Source organism: Schistocerca americana, chromosome 7, assembly GCF_021461395.2.
Source record: "Schistocerca americana isolate TAMUIC-IGC-003095 chromosome 7, iqSchAmer2.1, whole genome shotgun sequence".
NCBI classification, from domain to species: domain Eukaryota; kingdom Metazoa; phylum Arthropoda; class Insecta; order Orthoptera; family Acrididae; genus Schistocerca; species Schistocerca americana.
The window spans coordinates 548268413-548280608 of record NC_060125.1 but is presented as its reverse complement, the minus strand read 5'-3'; the positions used below and the strand labels follow the sequence as shown (position 1 = coordinate 548280608).

Sequence of the window (12196 nt, the reverse complement as noted above, 5' to 3'; positions counted from 1 at the left end):
CTCCAATACTAAATTGGTGATCCCTTGATGCCTCAGAACATGTCCTACCAACCGATCCCTTCTTCTAGTTAAGTTGTGCCACAAACTTCTCTTCTCCCCAACCCTATTCAATACCTCCTCATTAGTTATATGATCTACCCATCTAATCTTCAGCATTCTTCTGTAGCAGCACATTTCGAACGGCTGAAAGCAAGGGGAAACTACGGCCGTAATTTTTCCCGAGGGCATGCAGCTTTAAGCAGGGATGGCTAGAGGACAAATGTAAGGATGTAGAGGGTTATCTCACTAGGGGTAAGATAGACACTGCTTACAGGAAAATTAAAGAGACCTTTGGAGAACAGAGAACCACTTGTATGAATATCAAGAGCTCAGATGGAAACCCAGTCCTAAGCAAAGATGGGAAAGCAGAAAGGTGGAGGGAGTGTATAGAGGGCTTATACAAGGGCAGTGTACTTGAGGACAATATTATGGAAATGGAAGAGGATGCAGATGACGATGAAATGGGAGATACGATACTGCGTGAAGAGTTTGACAGAGCACTGAAAGACCTGAGTTGAAACAAGGCCCCGGGAGTAGATAACATTCCATTAGAACTACTAACAGCCTTGGGAGAGCCAGTCCTGACAAAACTCTACCATCTGGTGAGCAAGATGTATGAGACAGGCAAAATACCCTCAGACTTCAAGAAGAATGTAATAATCCCGATCCCAAAGGAAGCAGGTGCTGACAGATGTACAAATTACCAAACAATCAGTTTAATAAGTCACGGATGCAAAATACTAATGCGTATTCTCTACAGACGAATGGAAAAACTGGTAGAAGCTGACCTCGGGGAAGATCAGTTTGGATTCCGTAGAAATATTGGAACACGTGAGGCAATACTGACCCTACGACTGATCTTAGAAGCTAGATTAAGGAAAGACAAACCTACATTTCTAGCATTTGTAGACTTGGAGAAAGCTTTTGACAGTGTTGACTGGAATACTCTCTTTCAAATTCTGAAGGTGGCTGGGGTAAAATACAGGGAGTGAAAGGCTATTTACAATTTGTGCAGAAATCAGATGGCAGTTATAAGAGTCGAGGGACATGAAAGGGAAGCAGTGGTTGGGAAGGGAGTGAGACAGGGTTGTAGCCTCTCCCCAACGTTATTCAATCTGTATATTGAGCAAGCAGTGGAGGAAACAAAAGAAAAGTTTGGAGTAGGTATTAAAATCCATGGAGAAGAAATAAAAACTTTGAGGTTCGCCGATGACATTGTAATTCTGTCAGAGACAGCAAAGGACTTGGAAGGGCAGTTGAAAGGAATGGACAGTGTCATGAAAGGAGGGTATAAGATGAACATCAACAAAAGCAAAACGAGGATAATGGAATGTAGTCAAATTAAGTCAGGTGATGCTGAGGGAATTAGATTAGGAAATGAGACACTTAAAGTAGTAAAGGAGTTTTGCTATTTGGGGAGCAAAATAACTGATGATGGTCGAAGTAGAGAGGATATAAAATGTAGACTGTCAATGGCAAGGAAAGCGTTTCTGAAGAAGAGAAATTTGTTAACATCATGTATAGATTTAAGTGTCAGGAAGTCGTTTCTGAAAGTATTTGTATGGAGCGTAGCCATGTATGGAAGTGAAACATGGATGATAACTAGTTTGGATGTTCAGTGATGAACACAAAAAAGAAGTGCATTCAAAGTGCCCATGAGTTTCTGCACTGTTACCGGCAACAGGGTGAGGAATTTCTGGATTCAATTGTACCTGGGAACAAGACTTGGGTCCACTACTTAATGCCAGAGACTAAGGAACAATAAAACAAATGGAAGCATTCTGGTTCTCCAAAAGTCAAGAAGATCTAGCAAATGCCGTCAGCGGCGAAGGTGTTGGCGTTGGTGTTCTGGGATAGGAAAGGTGTTCTGCTGGTCAACTACCTGGAAAGAGGTACAACAATCAATGTGACAAGGAACTGCAAGACACTAACAAACCTACGCTGGGCTATACAGAACAAAATTGGCTGACAAAGTTGAGTTTGTTTGCTCCATGGCAATACCTGCACTTACTTTGCCAGAAGGCAACAATCTCATCGACAAATTCGGGTGGGAAATCATTGACAATCCTCCATACAGCCCTGATTTGGCTCCCAGTGACTACTATTTGTACCCCAACTTGAAACAACACTGGGGGAAGAAGGGGGGGGGGGGGGGGGGGGGAGATGATATTCTCACGTGATGAAGAGCTGAAGACAGCTGTCCTTTTCTTACTACACAAGTCAGCAGGAGAGTGGTACAATGCAGGTATGAAAAAACTTCCAAAGTATCTCCAAAAATGCATCAATCATGACAGGGACTACATTGAAAAATAGCTACACGTCCAAGCTTTCCGAATCTGTAATTGGTTTTGCAATAAAAAGATGTTTACTGTGTGAAAAAGCATTAGAGATCTTAATTTGTGGGCAACCCTCGTACATATAGAGAGAATAAGACTGGGGCTATCACATTTCTCTGGGACACCCCTGATGATACTCTTACCTCTCACGAACTCTTGTTGCCATTGAGGACAATATACTGGGCTCTATTACTTAAGAAGTTTTTGAGCCACTGGCATATCCGGCAAGCTATTTTGTATGCTTGTACCCTTGTTAACAGTCTGGTGTGGGGCACCGTGTCGAAAGCTTTTTGTAAATCTAGGAATATGAAATCTGCCTGTTGCCCTCCATTCATGATTCACTGTATATCATTGTGAGGAAAGGGCAAGCTGAGTTTCACACATGTGATAGTTCTTTAATCCTTGCTGATTTATGAACAGAAGCTCTTTCATCTCTCAAGAAAATCTGTTATATTCTGACTGGGAATATGTTCAAGAATTCTGCAGCAAACTGATGTTAAGGACATTGGTTTGTAATTCTGTGGGTCCTTTCTTTTATCCTTCTTATATACTGGAGCCAACTACATTTTTTCCAATCACTTGGGACTCTGCACTGGGTGAGAGATTTGTGATAAATGTAAGCTAAATAAGGGACCAATGTCACAGAGTGCTTTCTGTAAAAGCGAGGGTTTCCATGTGGTGGTAGTTGTCGTAAGCTTTGTGCTTTAAAATTTTTACAGATGAACAAATTTCTACTAACTATTGCCTGTTGTCATTTGCGAGTTCTTTTTTTTAACTGAGTGTGCAACAATCTCTGCTTCCCCAGCAGTTTCAAAATCTCGTTATACAACCTTGGTGGGACTTTACCAGCCTGAAGCCACATAGTTATACATACTTTGCCAAATAGTCCTCTGTGGCCATCATAAGAGAACTACATGCTGTACTATGTTTGGGCTATTACCACTGCATAATGAGGCTTACGATTTGTCTTTTTGTTCTTTATTCTGATTTTGTCACACCATAAAATGTATTGCATATTTTCTTCTTTTTACACATTTTATGTTTCCGAGACAGTCATAAATCTTTAGTCTCCTTCTTCTTCTTCTTCTTCTTCTTCTTCTTCTTCTTCTTCTTCTTCATGTTGTTCTTGTTTTACTTTTTTTTCATCACCCTGCATTCTCTCTGCCTATGTTCTCATTGCAGCATTTTGCTCCACTTATTAACATTAGCTTTATTTCAGTCGGTTTTTCCTCTGACCAATATTCTTCCAGATATGCCACCTCAAAATCTGTGTAGCTTTGTAATGTCATTCCTACACACATACGCCAGATGACTGCACCTCTTGTTAGTTCTTTGATTCACAACTGATCCTTTTCCATCCAACCAATTGGCCAGCTTCACTTGAAGTTTACCAAAAATTGCAAAAGGATGGAGCAAGCCTTTCAGAGAAGGTTTGTTGATTCACCTTAACTGAGACTCTTGACACCTTCCAAGTATGATTCTACTATGTACACTAGATGACTTTGCCTGTAATTCCTTTTTAATCCTTCCTTGTATGGCTCCTTTAATCTTGTTGCTGTTTGTGGTTATTTCATTCCTCACATTTTCCATTTGTTTCCAAAGCCCATCACATTTCTTGTGTTTTAGCTTCTGCCTTCTCAATTTTGATTACATTACTATGCACTTCTTGTGTGTCATGTTCTAATTTTGAGTATTCTTTCTTCGATAAATTTCTGCTTACTCAGATTTCTCTCCCACAGCTGTGACTGTTTGATTACATTTTGTAGCCCTCCTTCCAATTCAGATATTCTCCCCTGAATGCTTGTTCCTAATTCCTCACATTTGGCTGTACTTTCTTCTGGCTTACAAAGTATTGATCAAGAATTTCTTTAAGTTGTTAATTCTCCTTTAGCTGTTGTGTCCCCCATTCTTTCCTCTATTTTATACAGTGTGCCTCTCATTATTCTTTCTCCTGCATTATTAAAGCCAATTGTATGTGCCAATTTGATTTTGTAGCTCCAATTCAGTACTAGACTTTCCTTCCATTTGTTGAACTTTTGTGACCCTGTACAAGGTATACTAGTGCAGGGTGTATACGTGGACAAGGGAAAAAACTTCCCAGATTTCCCAGTTAAAAAATACACTTTCTCACGGGTGAAAATACACTTTTTCCATGTTAAGTGACAGTACACTCTTATGCGGCACTGTAAAACTCATAAATCCTTTGAATGTTTATGGTTTTATATATACCGGATTAGAATTTTCCGGCACTTTAGAAAACGAAACTCAGGAGGAAAAACACCTTTTGAAAGACCTTTGATGTGCAGCAACATGTACGCTGCATATTTTTGTATTACGAAGGTGTAAATTCGAATTCCACCAATCACTGCATGTCACTTTCCGAAGCATTGAAATCGAGATTGTGAAGCGTTTTTGTAAGCCAGTCATAGCTCATGTCACGTGATCTCGCCAGCTGATGACAGCACAGGACACGTGATGTAGTCAGCCAATAGCAAGATCACTGTTACGTAGCGCGCTTGTTACACTTTAAGATACATCACACAAATGTGCCAGTAAAATTTTTAATAACGATGTAAATGTCTGATCTTCTGGGGTCAAAATTCTTCTAAATGGTCGTCCTCAAAGAGTTGATTTTTAAATGAGAATCAAACGCGTTGTGATTTAAGAAATTCATCATACATTCTCGCACATACCTCATCTTACGTAAAAGGAAATCTGCTTTCAATGTAACGCTTTTCAAACCACCATTCACAATAATTTCCCGCGACCTGTTAGAAATACGTTCGTTTCAGCAGTTGCAAGAGAGCGCCAGATAACAAGCGTCACCGTGCTTGGGCAGCTATGACGACGCAGGAAGCCCATAGTTCGTACGTGTAAGATATTAAAAGATCTTAAATTACATCATAAAAGAAACAAGACATCAGAGGATACTTCAAGAGCATTGGAATTTCGTGAACCATACTAAAACGCATAATTCGGCTTAAAATGCACATTCGTATGTAAATTTTCTTGGAGTACCAGTACTGTATTATCTCATGTTTGGTCCTTTATTATGGCATAATGCCATACGTGCACTTGAAGTGCAGCGAACAGTTGAAACTAGCCAATAGTGTGAAATTAAACACTTCATTTCAAATAAATTGACTGCCTCAACAGAAAAGATTAATAAAAGCCAAATCTCTTTAGCAAACCGGCAAAAATAACTTCCTTGTTCTGTAAGGTGATTAATGTTTCACTGTCAGAAAGGTGGAAATAAAATCTAAAACTAATAACATATTTTAGCCTTCCGTTATTACGCGAACGTATTTTAATTCATTTGATAGCTCCCGGCCACAAAAATCCATTTTGTTATCATTTAACGTGAGAGCAATAAACAAAGAGGAAACAACAAAAATCACTAAACGTAAACACAGGTCACGTGGAGATGACCCACCTCCCCACCACAACTGAGACTGCTCTGTGCATCAGCCCCAGATTTACTAATTTTCGAACCAGGGCAATATTAAGTAGTGGCACCCAGCCACACTTCTGTAACCAGAAGCGGGAGAAGGTACTACTCATACGCGACTTAACTGCGCATGCGCAAGAGCCCTCCCGCGACTGCTAATCTAATTTAAAAAGTTGTCATGCCACGCTCATCGGAGGCAATTTGTTGTTACAAAGCATTGCATAGCCTTCGTAAAGCCTTTGACACACTTTGCTGTTTGCAGACGCTTGTATGAGCACTGTTTTGTTGTTATACGGCGTATTTCCTTTGCAACTTAAGTTTTATTTTCGTTTCTTTTTTTTTTCTTCTCTCGTTCATGTTTTGTTGCTGCAGTATTATTCTGCAGTAGGGGGATACAGTAATATCCTTTGTTAGTGTATTGGTTCTTACCAGCCAAAATCACAAGAATTTAATTGAAAACTAAAACAATGAAAAATTCCCGGAATTCTAAACAATTCCTGGGTTTTTTCCGGTTTTCTACCGGATGAAAAAATTCCCGTGTTTTTCCCAGATCTCCTGGTTTGTATACACCCTGTAGTGTATGTAAGATTCTCCTCCACTCTGGTGTCACTACCATTCAAAAAACCCTGAATCTTTAGCTTAATTCCCTTATACTATTTTGTTATTATATTGCTTCTTATTTATTCCATGAAACATTTCTCATGTTTCAGTCAAGATGATAATTTGGAACAAAAGTTTTAACAATCATCACTCAACTTGAAGAAAGAAGTAAGATGCAGTTACAACACAGTTAGGTCTAAATCTTCATACACTATTAACAACCATAACTATAAATGTTATCTATCAAAATTCTACTGCAACTATGCTAGGCAAAACAATGTTATTGCTACTAGTGACACTTTTTGTTGTCTGAAACTACTGTGGCTAAACAGCATACTGTGCTCTGCATTGCTGAAAACTGCTCCATAATGTTATTGCAATGGCCGCAATGGTTCTGCATGTAAATTTATTCCTTTTCTCATTTCACAGTTTGTTAAACACTTCAGTCCAATGGCGTTGTTCACTATGCTAATTCTTCCTTGTCATTCAACAATGTTTACTGTATGACCTATTGTTGGCTCCTCTGATGGAATGTAATGATACTCTTGACAACCACTTTTAATTTTAATACTGCAATTTCAATTTGTTTTTCCCTGCATTCTTCTTCACCAGAGGCAAACTCATTACTACTTTAATAATCAGAATAATAAGATTTTTAGAACAAAACAGTTATATCAAAACTTATTATTTCAGCAAAACACTTGTTTTTGATTACAAATCAAAAATTAGAAACATTACCTCCACTTTTACAGCTGTCACACGTTCCATGTCAAATGGGCTCTTCCTCATAGCCTCACAATCTGTGGATGTTGCATCTGCAGTGGAAAGCAGGAGTCATCAAAATATACCGAAAAGCTTATAAGAGCCTTTATTGGTAGACAATATTTTATCCAGTTCATCCATAAACAGATCTCAAATACCATATCCTCCTCTGACACCAGTAAACCTGTTAACCAGCCACCGACCAGCACTTTTCTATCACCCAGTATCTCCCTGGTCTTGAAAAGATCAGGCACATTCTTCACCAGGACTTCAAATACCTCTCGTTGTGCCCTGAGATAAGGGATATCCTACACAAAATCCTACCCGCTTCACCCAAAGTAGTGTTTCATCCAGCACCTGACCCACAGAATATCCTTGCCCATGCCTACTGCAATCCTGGACACAGTGGATTATTCCCTTGTGGTCAACCCAGGCACAAAACCTGTCTCAAATACCCACCCATCACCACTGACACAGTCCAGTTACAGCCATTTCCTATCCAGTAAAATGCAGGCCATGTGTGAAAGCAGCCATGTTATATGTCATCTATGCTGCAATTGCTGTATAACGTTCTGTGTGGGCATGAAAAGTAAGCCATTTGGATACTATCTTCCAGCACTAGTTTCTATGAATTATGCATGTAGGAATTCTCTCTCCAGCATATCCTGCATTCTATGTGCCTTACTCTGTCCCGCTATATTCCGCTAACCCCTCCCCACCTCCACCTACCTGGACAACTGCTCTCAGTAATCAGCAGTGTGTACTTGGATGTCTGTGTGTGAGGATGTGTGTAATTTTTGGTAGAAAAAGAGCAAGAGTTCTAAAGCTAGTGTGAATACTATTTTTTGTTACATGTTTCTACACATCAAACAACAGATCGCTAAAGGTGAGAAGTTGTCTTTCCCTTATTTTATGTATTATTCCATTGAGGGATTTGCATTATTGTTATCCATTACCAATTCACACTCTGTTCTTTAATATGTCATACTTTCTTCTCCTTTCAGTGCCTGCCTTCAAAGCGCACACCAGTCATTCTTAGGTTGCACAATTTTAATACCCTATTATAATGGCCGAACCATGCTAATAAGTGGTCTACTACTACTCCCTGCTTTCATGGTAATTGCCCCTTTCTGATTATTTAATTCCAGTGCTGTTTTTAACATATTCTCTTCTACCAACTCGTGCAGCCCAACTTAACTGTTGGCTTAGAAAGGGTCTTTATTTAAAATTGCATAGTACGATCCCAAGTGTTTTTTTACTGTGGCATGTGTCAATTTGCCATCGAACATTTCTATTTACCAGTGAGGCTACTATTGCCTGCTTCTTTAAGACGTTATGTGACCTTCCTTCTAATGTACACATAGCTCTCTATATGCTGCCTACCATCTTATTTTCCTTATGACAGACTGTAGCTTTTCACCCTCTTATTTTCAACCCTTTATTCAGTCACTCTTCTTGTCTTCCAACCATCCCACCATGAATTTTACCTCTGCCAATTCTGAAAGCTCTCTTTAGCTCTAGCAAAACTCTAACCACACATCCTCTATCTGAAATAAAAGTCTGGCACATGGTGTCCCATCTCATGGGACTGCCATTGAAATTGGCATGTTGGGTTGCCACCCATCCTACTGAAAGAACCTTCAACTTTTCCATTCCCACCCGTGACCACAACTTCCTAGATGCTACCACTGAAACAGAAACTCACACCCTTCAACAACTGGAACAGCATTCCTAGTACCATCTAAGGAATATGTTCCAGTCACTCACGTCTTCTGTCCGCATAGGATTACCTACAGCCAAGAAGAGTTTACCACATGGACATGACCCCCCCATTCGACTATCATAGCTCCCAAACAATGCCTTGCTGACTTACTCCACCTTCCACATCCCAAAACAAACCTTCCTCCACCTTCACAAAACACACTGATACTCTTGAACACTCATCTTGTATGGTTGTTATCAACCTTTCTGCCAAAACTCTGAACCCTGCAGAAGTCCCAGTGCCTTCTAAAGATCTCAACTTTAATCCAAAATCTAAATTTAACTATTCTGGATTTGTAATGGTCATTATTTTCTTTCTCCAGTAGAAACATTTTTCACCACATCCCCCACCCCCCACCCCCCACTGACAACAGTTAACCAAAACCCTGCTTAGAACATTGTTTACAATAGTTCCAACATCATTCCAACAATGATCCTCCTCCTGCCCTTCCACACTACCCTCTGGTAATCTTTCAGAAATTCCTCACCTCTAACCTGACCTTACTCTTATTTGCTAAATCCTCTGCTGTTAGTTCAATAACACTCCTAAGGAATACACACCTATGTCTAACCTGAAAACCAATCAAGGCCTTACCATCCTTTCCACAGACAATGGCTCTACCACAGCGATTATGTATCATTATCACTATGTGGATGAGGTTCTTCTTCAACCATCCTAAGCCTGTGCATACAAACCTTACAACCATGTTCCCATTCCACAAGTCCAAGATGACCTCCAGCAGATCCTCAAGGCCATAGGTCCAACCCATGACCAGGCACCTGAATCCATCTCCCTCCTCAAGCAAGGAACCCCATGCACACCTAACTTTTACCTGCTCCCCAACTCCACAAGCTCAACCCCACACATCTCCCCACTGGCTGTCCCATTTTGGCTGCATACAATGCTCTCACAGAACAAACCTCTGCCTTTGGTGACCAACACCTCAAAACTATAGCCCATAACCTCATATTCTACATTCAAGACACTGCTCACTTCCTTCACCATTTTACGGTTCATGTCCTGTTACCACCAGTCTCCTTACTGGTCATTGTGGATGTGACATCCTTGTACACCAATATCCTCCATGCCCAGGACTTTGTGGCCATGGAATGCTACCTTTCCCTAACCTTTCCCAACATCCTCCTGATTCTAAAACCCACTACCTCTTCTCTGCAGTCTCCCTCTTCCTCTGTTCTACTTCTTCCTCCCAATCAACTCCTCTATGCCACTTGTGCAGCACATGGACCACCACCTCCCTGCACTGCCTGCACCAGAATGAGCCCACAGGTACCGCATACCTGTTCTGTGTCCCTACTACCACTCTCTCCCAGCCATCATTCATTCCATCCTCTAACTCTCCCTCCTGCTTCCCACCATCTTCCTCCTCTCAACCAACACAACTCATCATCCCAGTAGAGCTTCACATCTGGGGAGTTTGGTGGCCAGCGGAAGTGTTTGAACTCAGAAGAGTGTTCCTGGAGCCACTCTGTAGCAATTCGGGATGTATGAGGTGTTGCACTGTCCTGCTGGATTTGCTCAAGTCCATGGGAAAGCACAATGGATATGAAAGGATGCAGGTGATCAGATAGGATGCTTACATACGTGTCACCTGTAAGAGGTTCCATATCACTTCAGCTGCACACGTCTCTTAACATTATAGAGCCTCCACCAGGTTGAACAGTCCCCTGCTGACACATAGGGTCCATGGATTCATGAGGTTGTCTCCATACCTGTACATGTTCGTTTGCTACATACAATTTGAAATGAGGCTCATCCGACCAGGCAAAATGTTTCCAGTCAACAACAGTCCAATTTCGGTGTCAGTGCACTCAGGTGAGGCATAAAGCTTTGCGTTGTGCAGTCATCAAGGGTACATAAGTGGCCTTTCACCCCAAAAAGTCCATATCGATGATGTATTGTTGGATGGTTCACACGCTGACACTTGATGATGGCCCAGCATTGAAATCTGCAGCAATTTGCAGAATCGTTGCACTTCTGTCATTTTGAATGATTCTCTTCAGTCACTGTTGGTCCCATTCTTGCAGGATCTTTTTCTGGCCACAGTGATGTCAGATATTTGATGTTTTATCGAGTTCCTAATATTCATGGTACACTCGTGAAATGGTTGCACGGGAAAATCCCAACTTCATCACTACCTCAGAGATGATGTGTCCCATCACCTGGGCGCCGACTATAACATCACATTCAAACTCACTCAAATCTTGATAACCTGATATTATAGCAGCAGTAACTGATCTAACAATTGCACCAGACACTTGTTGTCTTATATAGGAACTGCCAATGGCAGCGCCATATTCTGCTTGTTTACATAACTCTGTATTAGAATATGCATGCCTATATCTTCGCATTTCAGTGTATATGAGGAAAGTACCAGGCAGCTGTGTCTTGAGAATGTCTTTATTGTCTGACAGGACTAGTTTTCGCAGCACATTACTGCCATCCTCAGGCCCCTGTGCAGCCAAAAGAGTACTAGAACTTCTTTGTGCATCTGTTGTGGAGTCCTTGTCATTAGTACACATGGGCTAGCTTTCCTCACAGTCTCCCGAGGAAAGCTAGCCCAAGTATACTAGTGACAAGGACTCCACAATAAATGTGCAAAGGAATTCTACTACTCTTTCGGCAGTGTCAGAGTGCGAGAATGGTGGTAATATGCCACCGAAACTAGTTGTGTGAGACGATAAAAAACATTCTCAAGATACAGCTGTGGTGGTACTTTTCCTCAAATGGTTTCAGTCTTGTTCATGTGCCTACCGAAAACTCGATTTTGTTTAATAAAATCATATAGCTCATAAGATTCTCGCCTTATAGTTCTGTTCTGTTTTGATGGTTGCACCAGACAAACAATTTTAATTTAGTTAATATATTCCAGGTTGGAAAGGAACCTTGTCATCATGCTAGAGGTTGGATACCAACCACAATCAGAAATGATTTTTACTGATAGCGATGAATGTTTTAAGATGAATATGCTGATTTATTAACATGTGGCACTCAATAAGACCCACTTTTACATTCTATCATTTGATAATATACATTTTCATATTCATTATATGATCTCTCGGATACACATCTAATGCCAAAGTGAGATCACCAGCCACTACTGTAATTTAAACAAACCCCTCACAGGTGCTACTGCACTGCATTTTATTATTATTACAACATATAACATACCTTACAAACTCTTCTGACTTTCAAAAAATATTCTAAACTAACCCAGGCTTTTTGCTGAAG

At 40.6% G+C, this 12196-nt stretch overlaps 1 protein-coding gene across 1 annotated transcript in view; it reads left to right on the top strand.

Moving 5' to 3' along the window:
• LOC124622264 (odorant receptor 67c-like) overlaps positions 1-12196 on the top strand; it is a 109903-nt gene that overhangs the window by 50902 nt on the left and 46805 nt on the right. The gene's annotated exons all lie outside the window — the stretch shown is intronic.